At 36.7% G+C, this 12,870-nt stretch overlaps 1 protein-coding gene across 2 annotated transcripts in view; it reads left to right on the forward strand.

Annotated features, from left to right (window-relative positions):
* F13A1 (coagulation factor XIII A chain) overlaps positions 1 to 12,870 on the forward strand; it is a 251,473-nt gene that overhangs the window by 171,135 nt on the left and 67,468 nt on the right. The gene's annotated exons all lie outside the window — the stretch shown is intronic.

The following is a 12,870-nucleotide window of genomic DNA, read 5'->3' on the forward strand; positions in this document are numbered from 1 at the left end:
AACTCCATCACTGAACACAGCTCATTTGAACAAAACCTACTGACTTTCTGCTTCTCCTTGGAAATGGAACATCCTGAAACATTTAACCTGAATTATCCTAACCAAATTTTCCCAGAACCCTAGCTCCTCTTTTCCCATGACAAACACCCTCAAAAAAATAGTCAGAGAATCAGGACTAGCCTTTTTCTCTGCTCAGACTACTGCCAACGTGATTTTAAACAATTCTGCAGATAACATTAGTCACTCTAGAGCACCTTTGGTTGCTGAGATTGGGGTTCAGGGTGAGGCTGGGTTTAGGGAACTTAGAGGTGAAGACAACAGAAAGGAAAGAAGCTAAGCTTTTATTTTCTATCTCCAAACTGGATACCACGTTCTGACCTTCCCACAAATACAGCTCTCACCATGGACTAAACAACCACCCAAGGTAGTGAGTCCTCAACCTGGACATGCCGAAGCAAAGGTCTGGTGGCAGCCCATCTGTTGGGGTTGGTTTCATGAGATTCTGCACTAGGCAAGAGAATAGAGAAGATGATTTCTAGAATCACTTCCAAGTCTAGGGATCTATCATTTTAAGACTGCATTTTCTATAATACCTAACACTTCCACATCAACACAGTCAGCTGAAACACTCAGTGTGCCATTCAATCATTCTGTGACCAAGATGGCTATCATGGATCGTGCTTGCAGCATGTGTCCATAAACAAGAATTTTGCTACCTCACTCATAATTCATAACTGGAGCCTCCTGAGTATGCCATTGTAGCCAACTGTGTTTATCAGATAAGGACAACATGCTCTTGGACTGCTAGTAATGAAAATGTAGAAGTAACAAGAGTTAGAGACTTCCCAGTTTATTAGCTAGGTTCCCAGGCTTTTTCCACAGCACGTGAGGCCCAATTTTTAATGACAATAGCCTTCCAATTAACAACCATGGAATATTAGTTAAAGCAGGTTAAAATAGAGGTCTATAAGCAAATTGATGTTAAGGACTGGGCAATTAATAACAATTCAGGTTCCAAAAATGTTAACTATATCAGTAGTTTGGAGGAGTTCAAATTTTCAAGAAATACTACATACATATGGAGGCATAAATTCATTGAAAAGCGTGTGGTACTCTGCGTTGTACAGACCCATTGCTAGCTAGCTACCATCCAGAATGTGAATAAGCTTTGAGATAGCTGGGAATCAGAAGACAGGTCTGGGAGGAAAAACTATCAGCAGCAAGACAACTGAACAGCGTATGATGAGATGGAAGCTAATCTTCCCTCGAAGCTGGCTGGGAAAGGGACTTCTCCTTTAACATGGAAATGTTAGGGACCTCTGGGTAGGAAGAGTAGGCTAAAGTGGTGGGCCAGAATGAATACAACAGTGAAGGACCTGGGCCCAATGGTGGGCCCTACAAAATAAGGAGAGAGAACATTTAAATAAAGGAGTTACCAAATTATTGCCTACTTCACAGGTCCACATACACTTAATACTGCTGTTCCTTTCCTCCAAACCCCCCTCCAAGAATTAACCAATTTGCTCATTCATTGGCCTTGGACCTTGGGGATCTTGTTTCTCTTACTTTATCCACCAGGGAGTGGTAAAAAGTCTTCTACAGTGTAGATCTGACTGGACTGTTAACTATGAAGTCTCAGCCTTTCCGTCTATAACACTACTTAAAGTAGAAAATTTCATAGAAAATTGGGATTGTCTGTTCTGTAAAGAATCAGGCATTAAGGGCTGATGATATAATTGCCACCAAACTCCACTCTTGTGGAGTAATTTTCCTGGGAAAGAAATTTAAACTTCATGTTCCTGAGTAATTTTCAGGGAAAGAAAAAGCCTATAATTCCAGATATAGAGATGTCTCATTTAGAGTGAAATGTAGATGTCTGTTATTTCCAAATTCTTAGGGCATTAAATGCACGAAAACTATGCTTTCAGGAAAATCTGAATTAACAAAAATGATGCTGTGAGAAAAGGGAAATTTCACGTCTCAAAAGACCAAGTGCTGACACCATATATCCTGTTAGTAAGTGCATTGGTTCTTGCCCTAAGAAAGGGTGGGAGAGGCTGAGCAGACTGGGAACTGACACACCATGACTGAAAACCACTTCTTTTTTTATTTTTTTGAAGGTTAAGATTTCAATTTTTTTTCTATTTTAATGTATTTATTTAAATTCAGGTTAGCTAACATACCGTGTAGTATTGGTTTCAGAAGTAGAACCCAGTGATTCATCATTACTTCCATATAACACCCAGTGTTCATCACAAGTGCCCTTAATGCCTATCACCCATTTAACCTATCCCCTCCCACCTGCAGGCCAGCAACCCTCAGTTTTTTCTCTGTATTTAAGAGTATCTTATTGTTTGTCTCCCTCTCTGTTTTTACCTTATCTTTCCTTCACTTACCCTATGTTTACCTATCATGTTTCTTAAATTCCACATATGAGTGAAATCATACAATATTTGTCTTTCTCTGACTGACTCATTTTGGTTAGCATAATATAGTCTAGTTCCATCCATGTTGTTGTAAATGGCAAAATTTCATTCTTTTTGATAGCCCAGTAGTATTCCATTGTGTGTGTGTGTGTGTGTGTGTGTGTCTATATATATATATATATATATATATATATATATATATACACACACCACATTTTCTTTATCCATTCATTAGTTAATGAACATTTGGTCTCTTTCCATAATTTGGTTATAGCTGATAGTGCTGCTATAAACATTGGGGTGCATGTGCCCCTTTGAATTAGCCTTTTTGTATCCTTTAGATAAGTACCTAGTAGTGCTATTGCTGGGTCATAGGGTAGTTCTGTTTTTAATTTTCTGAAGAGCCTCTGTACTGTTTCCAGAGTGGTTACACCAGTTTGCATTCCCAACAGTGCAAAAGGGTTTCCCTTACTCCACATCCTCACCAACATCTGTTGTTTCCTGAGTTGTTCAGTTTAGCCATTCTGAAGTGTGTGAGGTGGTATCTCATTGTGGTTTTGATTTGTATTTCCCTGATGATGAGTGATGTATATTGAGGATTTTTTCATGTGTCTGTTAGCCATCTGGATGTATCTATTCATGTCTTCTGCCTAGTCATTCACTGGATTATTTGTTTTTGGGGGGTGTTGGGTTTAAGTTCTTTATAGATTTTGGACACTAACCCTTTGTCAAATATGTCATTTTCATAGACTTCATTTCAGATTCTCAGTAACTCTCTCCCCTTGCCTTCTCCTGGCCTCAGGGAAGGTTTACAGCATCTTTGTCTCCCCTATGCATCCCTTCTCTACCTTGACTCCTTTGCATATGCATGTGAAAACCGTTAGATTTTGGAATTCTAGGAAAAGATAATGAAAGTAGATGTACGGCCTCATTATGGCTGATCCTTAAATGGATCCAAATTGAAATGTGGGCAGTGCTGAGCCACAAGCAATATCAACTACAGAACTCATCCAAAGGATTCTAGATTTGGATACTAAAGAAACTTAAGATAAATACAATAGTTTTTCTCTCTCAGAATATCATGAGTTTTAAAAAAGAGGTAATATACATGCAAACAATAGCATAGAAGTAAGGATAGCTTGAAGTGAACACGGTCACATCTCAAAAACAATGTTTATGTGAAAGCCAGTTACAGAATAACCTATATATTATAACTCTTAATTAAAATTTAAGAACTTTCAAAGTAAACTCTACTTTGCATATGGCTGCATATCCATGTAATACACGTGTGAAGCATTCATGAGTAGCATGCACACCAATTTAAAGGCTGTGATTATCACTAGCAGAGATCAGAGAGAGAGACATAAAGAATTTCAATCTGGGTTGTGGGTACACAGATTTCCCAGACTATATATTTCTGTATATTTGAAATATCATAATAAACAGATCATTTCAAAATTTTATAAAAAACAATAGCCTTTCTTTCTAAAGACACAGTCACTCTTAGCAAGACCTAATTTCATTGACTTTTATGATAATTTCCTTTTATGGGGCGCCTGGGTGGCGCAGTTGGTTAAGCGTCCGACTTCAGCCAGGTCACGATCTCGCGGTCAGTGAGTTCGAGCCCCGCATCAGGCTCTGGGCTGATGGCTCAGAGCCTGGAGCCTGTTTCCGATTCTGTGTCTCCCTCTCTCTCTGCCCCTCCCCTGTTCATGCTCTGTCTCTCTCTGTCCCAAAAATAAATAAACGTTGAAAAAAAATTTTAATTCTATTACAATTCTTTGTCTCATATATGAAGAGAAAGGAAAGATATGAAAAAGTTGAGTGAAAAGCTATTTCAAATTTAAATAATAAAGAAATGCTTTTTGATAATCTCTTGATGGTCTGGGTAGCCTACTCTATAAACCAATAGTGATGATTTCAATATATCTTAGTTGCTGGAATGCAGTATCATTTTAGTCTTAAAAAGCTAAATCATTTTCTGCTCTTTGTAAGTATTCATGTCAAGGACATAGGCACTAAATTCTAAGGCTTACAAGTGCAAAGTTACACTTCCTGATTTGCAAAATAAATTATCTTTCTCATTGAATCACCTATGCCAGGCTTAATTAACCATTTAGTAATGTCATCCAGATAAGATTTAGCTAATTCATATGATTTGTTTAACTTCTTATTTTTTTAATATTTATTTTTGAGCAAGCGAGACAGAGGGCAAGCGGGGGGAAGGGACAGAGAGAGAGGGAAACCTAGAATCTGAAGCAAGCTCCAGGCTCTGAGCTGTCAGCACAGAGCCTGATATGGGACTCAAACTCACAAACTGCAATATCATGACCTGAGCCAAAGTCGGATGCTTAACTGACTGAGCTACCCAGGAACCCCTGATTTGTCTAACTTCTATGTTTTCCACATCATCTATACAATGCTTTATATGTATCAAGTTCTCAATTAAATGTAAATTGAATTTAATTTCATGTTTATTTGTTAAACAAGTTCATAATCCATATGAAAAAGACTGTTTAAACTCTCCTCCTTTACATCAAACTAGAAACAAGGCTTTTTTAGTTCTCTTTCTTTATATTTCTCTCAAAAGCTATGGATTAATGAGAATAAAAACTATTTAAGGTCAGATTCTCATGGTGTGTCAAAGTGGCAAAGCCCAGGAAATGTTAGATGAAGGTGGTTCCAATGATGTGTGTGTGAAGAACAGAGACCCTACTGCAGCCCTTGCGCAGGCAGATTGACCAGAAAGTTAACGAAGCTTATGTTTCTTCAAGCTTTTCCAAAGCCCTGGAGGGGTCCTGGCTTGATTGCCATATGGTCATAAATATTACAAAGTTTGCAAAAGGAAAGATATTTTAACAACAATCAGTGAAATTAGGAGTTTTCCCTCTGTCACACCTCTCTTTGTGTTAGGTGGCATTGGACCATTCAAGGCATTTTGTGGATGCAGATAAGGGAACGATGAATTGAGAATAGATCCACTCTGTATTTAGTTAGATACATTTGTGTGGTTCACTTCCCTTTTGTGTATAGGAAATTTATTGTTAGTTGTCTCAACATGAGAATGGTTTCCAGGAATATTGCTATCTCTTCCTCACAAAAGGTGCAGGGAACAGAAATATGCTGTGGTATGACTGTGACTTAGGGTGTTTCTCACTGGAAGTATGTGGGAGAAATGAGGTTTCAAATGTAAACACCTGGAAGCTAGTCTGTGTATTTATAAACTAAGAATTCACTCCTATCAATAACAAATGAAAAAAAAAACTGTTCTATCAGATATACACTAAATAATACAGCATATATAACTTTATACCATGTCTGTTTTTGGGGGGAGGATAATGTAAAATAATATTTTGATTTTTTTTAGGTTACAGCACATAAGCAATTACATCAGCATGTGGACTCACATGTTTTATGCATCCCAAAAGATCAGATCACATCTTAGTAAATTTGATATGCCTAAACGTAGCAAAGTCTGATAGTTCTAGATGAAGTACCATGAAAATGTTCACTGATGCAATGAAACAGGCTGAAAAAAACAAGTATTCCAGTGACAAACTCTTATGCATGTTCACCCATAAGTCATAATGTATGTCATAATAGTAATTTGACTACACAATTATGCTTCTAGGTGTAACATGGGAGTAATTTTAAAATGCATTCAAATTGCACTTGTTCATGCCCTACTACCAGATAAATTTTGAGATATTTTCAAAATTCTAGATCATACTAAGATTCAAATGTGACTAGAAGGAAGAATCCTAGTGGGAGCCAAAAAGTAAACTAAAAGACAGAAGACTTGTAGAAGTTTCAAATGTAAAAACCTTCTTCAAGCATTTCTGTTTGCCTTGCCTCTTCCTATCATTCTTTCTTCCAGAATAATTCAAACAAAATACCTTTAGATGGAGCCAAGCAAAGTGGTGGGGTGACAACATCCCAGAAGAGGGTGTTAGAACCCAGGCAAATTGAAGAGGGGACCCATCTGGGGGGGTGGTAATACAACATGGGCTGTCAGAGCCTGAATGAGGTGAGAGAGAGGTTTTCATAGGATGGGATAATGACAGCAATCAGGGAAATAGTATCAGAGCCCAAACAGGGTGAGGGGCAGTCTTTATAGGAGTATGGCATCGGCCCAGCACAGACTGTTGGATCCAGAACCAGGTGAAGAAGAAGGAGGAGGAGGAGGAGGAGGAGGAGAAGAAATAGAAGGTGTCCATGTAATGGGAGGGCGGTGATATCAGCAGCCTGGCACGGGCCAGTGGAACCCAAACTAGGTGGGAAAGTAGCACAGTGCAGGTTGTCAAAGCCCCAAGTCAAGTACGGAAGGCATCCTCATTGGAAATAGTGGTAGTGGCAGCCCAAGGCAGAGTATTAGAGCCCAAGCTAAGCAGGTGAAGTGTCTTTGTGGCAGAAGAGATGGATGGATGCTGGCCAGTATTGGTGACAGGAGACTGGTAAATAATTATATTGCAGATAGTTACAAATATGAAAAGGAAAAACACTAGAATGTTTTCAACACCCTGTAGTGTTAAATTGAAACTGTAAGTATTGGTGTGACCTCACATGATAGATACATAGATGGATAGATAGATAGATGATGATAGATAGATGGATAGATAGATAGATAAAAATATGTGTATTATGTCTATAATGTACATACATGCTTACATTCCCTCATTCTGTCCACTGTTACTGATACCTAATAGCAATGAACACACCTGACATACACATCATGGTTTCTAAATACCATTTTCCACAGAAGGGAACCAAGACTTCTTAGAAAAAATGGCTAATTCTAGGGCTGGGGCAGGGAAAATACAAGATGAGCCTGGATTATCTTGTGGCAGAAAAATTGGGAAGTACTCAAAGAATTGTGGGAATATGTAAATAGGACACAAAAGCCAGCTTGAGGGGAACCACTGACTAAAGCTAAGAACAATTTTAGCACTGGAATAAATAATAGTAACAGATTATAACTGATTGAATAAACAATGGGTCTTTGCTAATATAAATAAATAAACAGAAGTGTCTATCTTATACCAACTCATGAATGTAAAAAAAAAAATAGTTGAATTATAAACTAACCATTTAAACATTATGCTAAGTGAAATAAGCCAGACAAAGAAGAACAAATACTAGAGGCACCTGGGTGGCTCAGTTGGTTAAGCAGCCAGCTCTTGATTTTGCCTCAGGTCATAATCCCAGGGTTGTGAGATCAAGCCCTGCATTGGGCTCCATGCTGAGTGTGGAGCCTGCTTAAGATATATGTGTGTGTGTGTTTGTGTGTGTGTGTGTGTGTGTGTGTGTGTGTGTGTGCATTAGTAACTTTCTTGTTCACCAAAGAATTAAAATAGATGCTCCTTATCATTAAGTAGTATAATAGATAAGAACTCAGTATTTCAATATTGGTGAATGGTGTTTAACTTGGAAAAGCATCATATTTTATGTCAATATTTAAAATCATATTTTTATTGGGGTGCCTGGGTGGCTCAGTTGGTTAAGCATCTATCTTTGGCTCATGACTTGTGAGTTCAAGCCGCACATTGGGCTCTGCACTGACAGTGCAAAGCCTGCTTGGGATTCTCATTCTCTCTCTCTCCCTCTCTCCCTCTGCCCATCCCCTACTATCTCTCTCAAAAAAGAAGAGGAAGAAGGAGAAGAAGAAGGAGGAGGAAGAGGAGGAGGAGGAGAAATATTACATGATACTATTTATATGAGGAATGTAAAATAGTCAAACTGGTAGAAACAGAGAGTTGAATGGCAGTTGCCAAAGCCTGGGAGGAGAGCAAAACAGGGATGTAGTAGTCAAAAGATACAAAGTTTCAGTTATGTAAGAATAAGTAAGTCCTAGAGATCTCCTATACAGCATAGCGCCTATAGTAAATAATATTTTATTTATACTTAAACATTTGCTAAGGGGGTAGATCTTATATTAGGTGATCTTGTCACATACACACACACACACACACACACACACACACACATACATGTAATAAATAAAGAGGATGGGAGGAAACTTTAAGAGGTGATGGATGTGTGATGGCATAGATCGTGATGATTGTTTGATGGTTGTATACTGTCTCTAAACTCACCAAGTTATATACATTAAGTATGCAGAGATTTTTGCACATCAATACCTCAATAAAGTGTTTTTTTTTAATTTAAGGAAATAACCACTTAACAAACATCATAGTTCATTTAGTCAAGAAATATCAACGGATACTAAAACTAGTAGGTGAAAGTTTGACAACAAATGGGATAGTTAAATAGTCTCCCAAAATTTCCCCCACAAATCATGTATTAATTACAAAAGGAAAAAAGGTAACATGGCAGAAACCTGGCAGACACTACCAATAATGGGATAAATCAAAATCATGTGCCACTTAATATAACACAACGAGAAAAAAGCAGCATGACTACTGTGATACTGTTGTCATAGATGCATAACCTGAAATAATCATGAAGGAATATTGGCGGTATCTAAAGGAACACTTTCAAAATAATGGGTTCATAATCACCAAAGATGTCTTGATCATGGAAAAAAAAAGTTAGAGAGGGAGGGAGCCAAACCATAAGAGACTCTTAACAACTGAGAACAATCTGAGGGTTGATGGAGGGTAGGTGATGGGCATTGAGGAAGGCACCTGTTGGGATGAGAACTGGGTGTTGTATGGAAACCAATCTGACAATAAATTTCACATTAAAAAAATAATAATAAAATAAAATGAGTAGGTTAAAAAAAAAAAAAACAAGGAGAAAGTGAAGAACTGCTCCAGATTGAAAGACTCTAAAGACATGATCCTTTAATCATAAAACACATTATTGGGATCAATGTAGAATTTGAAGGGGATCTGAGAATTAGATAATAATGATATGTCAATATTAAGTTTGTGGTATTGATGGTTCTATTACAGTAATGTAGATAAATGTCTTTATGTAGATTTATTTCTTTATGTAGATAAATTTCTTTGTTTGAAATAAATGTATTCTAAAGTGTTCAGACAGTGATGAGGTATCATATCAGCAGTTTACTTTGAAAAGGTTGGGGAAGGAAAGTTTCTGCATTGTACTTTCAAGTTTTCTATAAGTTTGAAATTATGTCAAACTATAGAAAAAATGTCAAAAACTCTTTGTTATTACAATGGAAAAAAAACTATGATAATCAATTTTAGAAATATAAGGAAAATAATAATAGTCAAGAATATATAAACAATAAAAATGGCAGGCAAAAAATAAATATGAGAATCAGTACACTCACAACCAGGAAACAAAATTTTTAAATAATTACAGGGGTGCTCAGTGGGTAAGTCAGTAAAACATCTGACTCTTGATTTTGGTTCTGGTCATGATCTCACAGTTCCTGAGTTGGAGCCTTACATCGGGCTCTGCACTGACAGTGCAGAGCCTGCATGGGATTCTCTGTCTCTCCCTCTCTCCCTGCCCCTCCCCCACTTGCGCTCACTCTCTCTCTCTCAAAATAAATAAACCTTAAAAAATAATAAAAATAAAAAATAAAAATAAAGATAAATAAAACGAATAGAAAATGATAGGAATACTTAATAATACATGCAATTTTACACTCAGCAGAGCATGTATGGAAGTCAGTGGCAGCTTCATTTGATGAATTTGTTGATTTCAATTTGTATGGTGTTCTTTCCAAATGACCTGTTATAGTGAGAAATAATTTCATTTGACATTCTTTATTAAAAGACAGTTTGATTATTAAAATCATGTATACCATACTGTTTAGTGAAGAATTGGCCTCGCCCAAAGAGAGGTCTGATCTTTGTCCTCAGCTTTTGGGAAGTGATCTATAAGCCCTTGGGATTTCCTGTCTGCTAGGAGTATCTTTCTTACCTAGAGGCCTTGAACCATACCAGGGAGCTTAACAATGTGATTTATGGTGGGGCCTTTGGGCCACCTGCTATCAGCTTGATTTCCAGAAGGGTTGGAAACTAAGGTCAGCCACATCTATACAGACAAACCACAATAAAAGCTCTGTACACTCAAGGTTTGTATGAACTTCCCTAGTTGGCAATATTCCATGGGTACTATCACCCATCACTGCTGGGAAGAGTTAGTCCAATCTACAACTTCTGTAGGAAAGACAACTAGAAGTTGGTGCTGGAAATCCCCTGGATTCTGCTCCAGGTGAATTGTTCCTTGGCTGATTTAACCTGTATTTTTTCCATGTAATAAAGTGTAACTATGAGTAAAATAAATAAATGTATACATACATACATACATACATAATAAAATCATGTATCCCAAAAATGATTAAAGAATCAATCATACTAGACAATGAAGTTTAACATTTTTCTTTTAAAAATATATTTTAGTAATAAAAGTTAAGTTTCCAAACTATTATCAGATCTGTGGTAGCCTATTACAAAACTAATTTTGTTATTGTAAAACAAAAATTTTGTTATTGTTTTGTCAGTGTGTTATTCATTTTATTAGTGAACTATTTTCATCAAGACGAACATTACTTAGATCAAATGGACTAGATAAATATATTAAAATCTCACAAAAGTTATAAAAATTCCACAAAGTATAACAAGGATCTGTTTGCTTGGATTACCTTTAAATAAAAGAAAAATATAGAGAACCAATATATTAATAACAGATAAGAAAAAACATTATTTTGAGGTGCTATAAAAAGAGTAACAGTTACTACGTTACTTACATTATAGAGGTTTTCTCTTACATGCTGAAAATAGCATTTTTCAAATATTAAAAATATGATTGAAACTGTCAAACTAATTACTAAATTTCATCCACTTTTCATGATCATTTGCTTGGAAAGAGGTGAATAAGAGAGAGCAAAGTGACTAATTTATGTTTAAATTAAATATAAAAATATTTCATAAAGAATTGAAATAATAGGATATGTGCACAAAATTAATTCATAAACTAAAACTACTCTAGTATGGTAGAGTCTACAATATATGTAACAAATATTAATTATCTGGAGATTATTCTGTACATGTATTTTAGTGTAATATGCTATGAATGATTTTTAATTTTTTACTAACTGAAAACCATCCATCTGTGAGTTTATTTTTTTTATGAAACAGTGCTTTTCTTTTTTTTAAGTTCATTTATTCTGAAAGAGAGAGAGAGCAGGGGAGGGGCAGAGAAAGAAGGAGACAGAATCCCAAGTAGTCTCCATACTGTCAGTGCAGAGCCCGGCACAGGGCTCTAACTCACCAGCCGTGAGATCATGACCTGAGCGGAAATCAAGAATCAGATGCTTAACCAACTGAGCCACCCAGGTGCCCCTGTGAGTTTATTAAATAAACTGAAACAGGATCCAAAGGATTATAATGGGTGACTAAACAACATTTGTGACCTGTCAGCAATGAAGCTATTGTGAATTGTGAGAACAAAGGACTCCCAAGTCATTTTTCAAAACATTAGTTAGGGACTTCAGCTTCTGATCATGATGGAAAAGTGGTACTATATTAGATCTTCATCCAAATAAAATTTAGGTAACAAGTATTTCAAGATGTTGAATATCTGGTAGTACAAAACTGTGATCCCTGAGAGAAGGAAAACAACAAAATGAGCTCAGAAAACTCCATTATCTCTCCAACTTTCTGCCTGGAACTTCTTCTCAGGTTGTAGTGCAAGAATTTTGAGGTCAGATAAAATACAGCAGTCCTGCTGAGCTGAGGGTATTAGAAGATCGGAACTCAAGACTACTGAGATGTCCAGCATAGAACAAGGCATCAGATTGAAAAGAGCTGTAAAAGGAAGGGGCTTCAAAACTGAGCATATATGTTCTCATGAGCCTTTGCCTAAAGAGTAAGCTGTGTATGCACAGGCTAAGACTCCACAAAGTTAAGGAAAGACAACTACCAGGAAAAGAACAACTACTGAGACCTGTAAACTGATCACCAGAGCACTCTCGGGGCTAAAAGACAACTGAAAACCAACAGCCTTCAAGGAGATCCCAGAAAGACTATGCCTTAGAAGTAGGACTAATCTAGTCCTGAAGTAAAGGCTATTCTTGACACAATCTAACAAAGATTAAAAGCTAGACTGAAAGGATCAAGTTGATCCTCAAGAAAGTTAATTGCCTATAAAAAATTAATATTTATTAATCTAGACAACAAAACACAGACACTCAAAAATACAGCATCTGTATGTTTATAGCAGCATTATCTACAATAGCCAGATTATGGAAACAACCCGAGTTCCATCAACTGATGAAAAGATAAAGAAACTGTGGCATATATTTGTGTACACACACACACACAAACACACACAATGGAATATTATTCAACCATAAAAAAGTAAAATCTTGCCATTTTCAATGACATGGATGGAGCTAGAGAGTATTATGCTAAGCGAAATAAATCAGTCAGAGAAAGACAAATACTATATGATTTCACTCTTATGTGGAATTTGAGAAACAAAATAAGCAAAGTGGGGAAAGAGC

This window comes from Felis catus, chromosome B2 (assembly GCF_018350175.1).
Source record: "Felis catus isolate Fca126 chromosome B2, F.catus_Fca126_mat1.0, whole genome shotgun sequence".
Classification (NCBI taxonomy): domain Eukaryota; kingdom Metazoa; phylum Chordata; class Mammalia; order Carnivora; family Felidae; genus Felis; species Felis catus.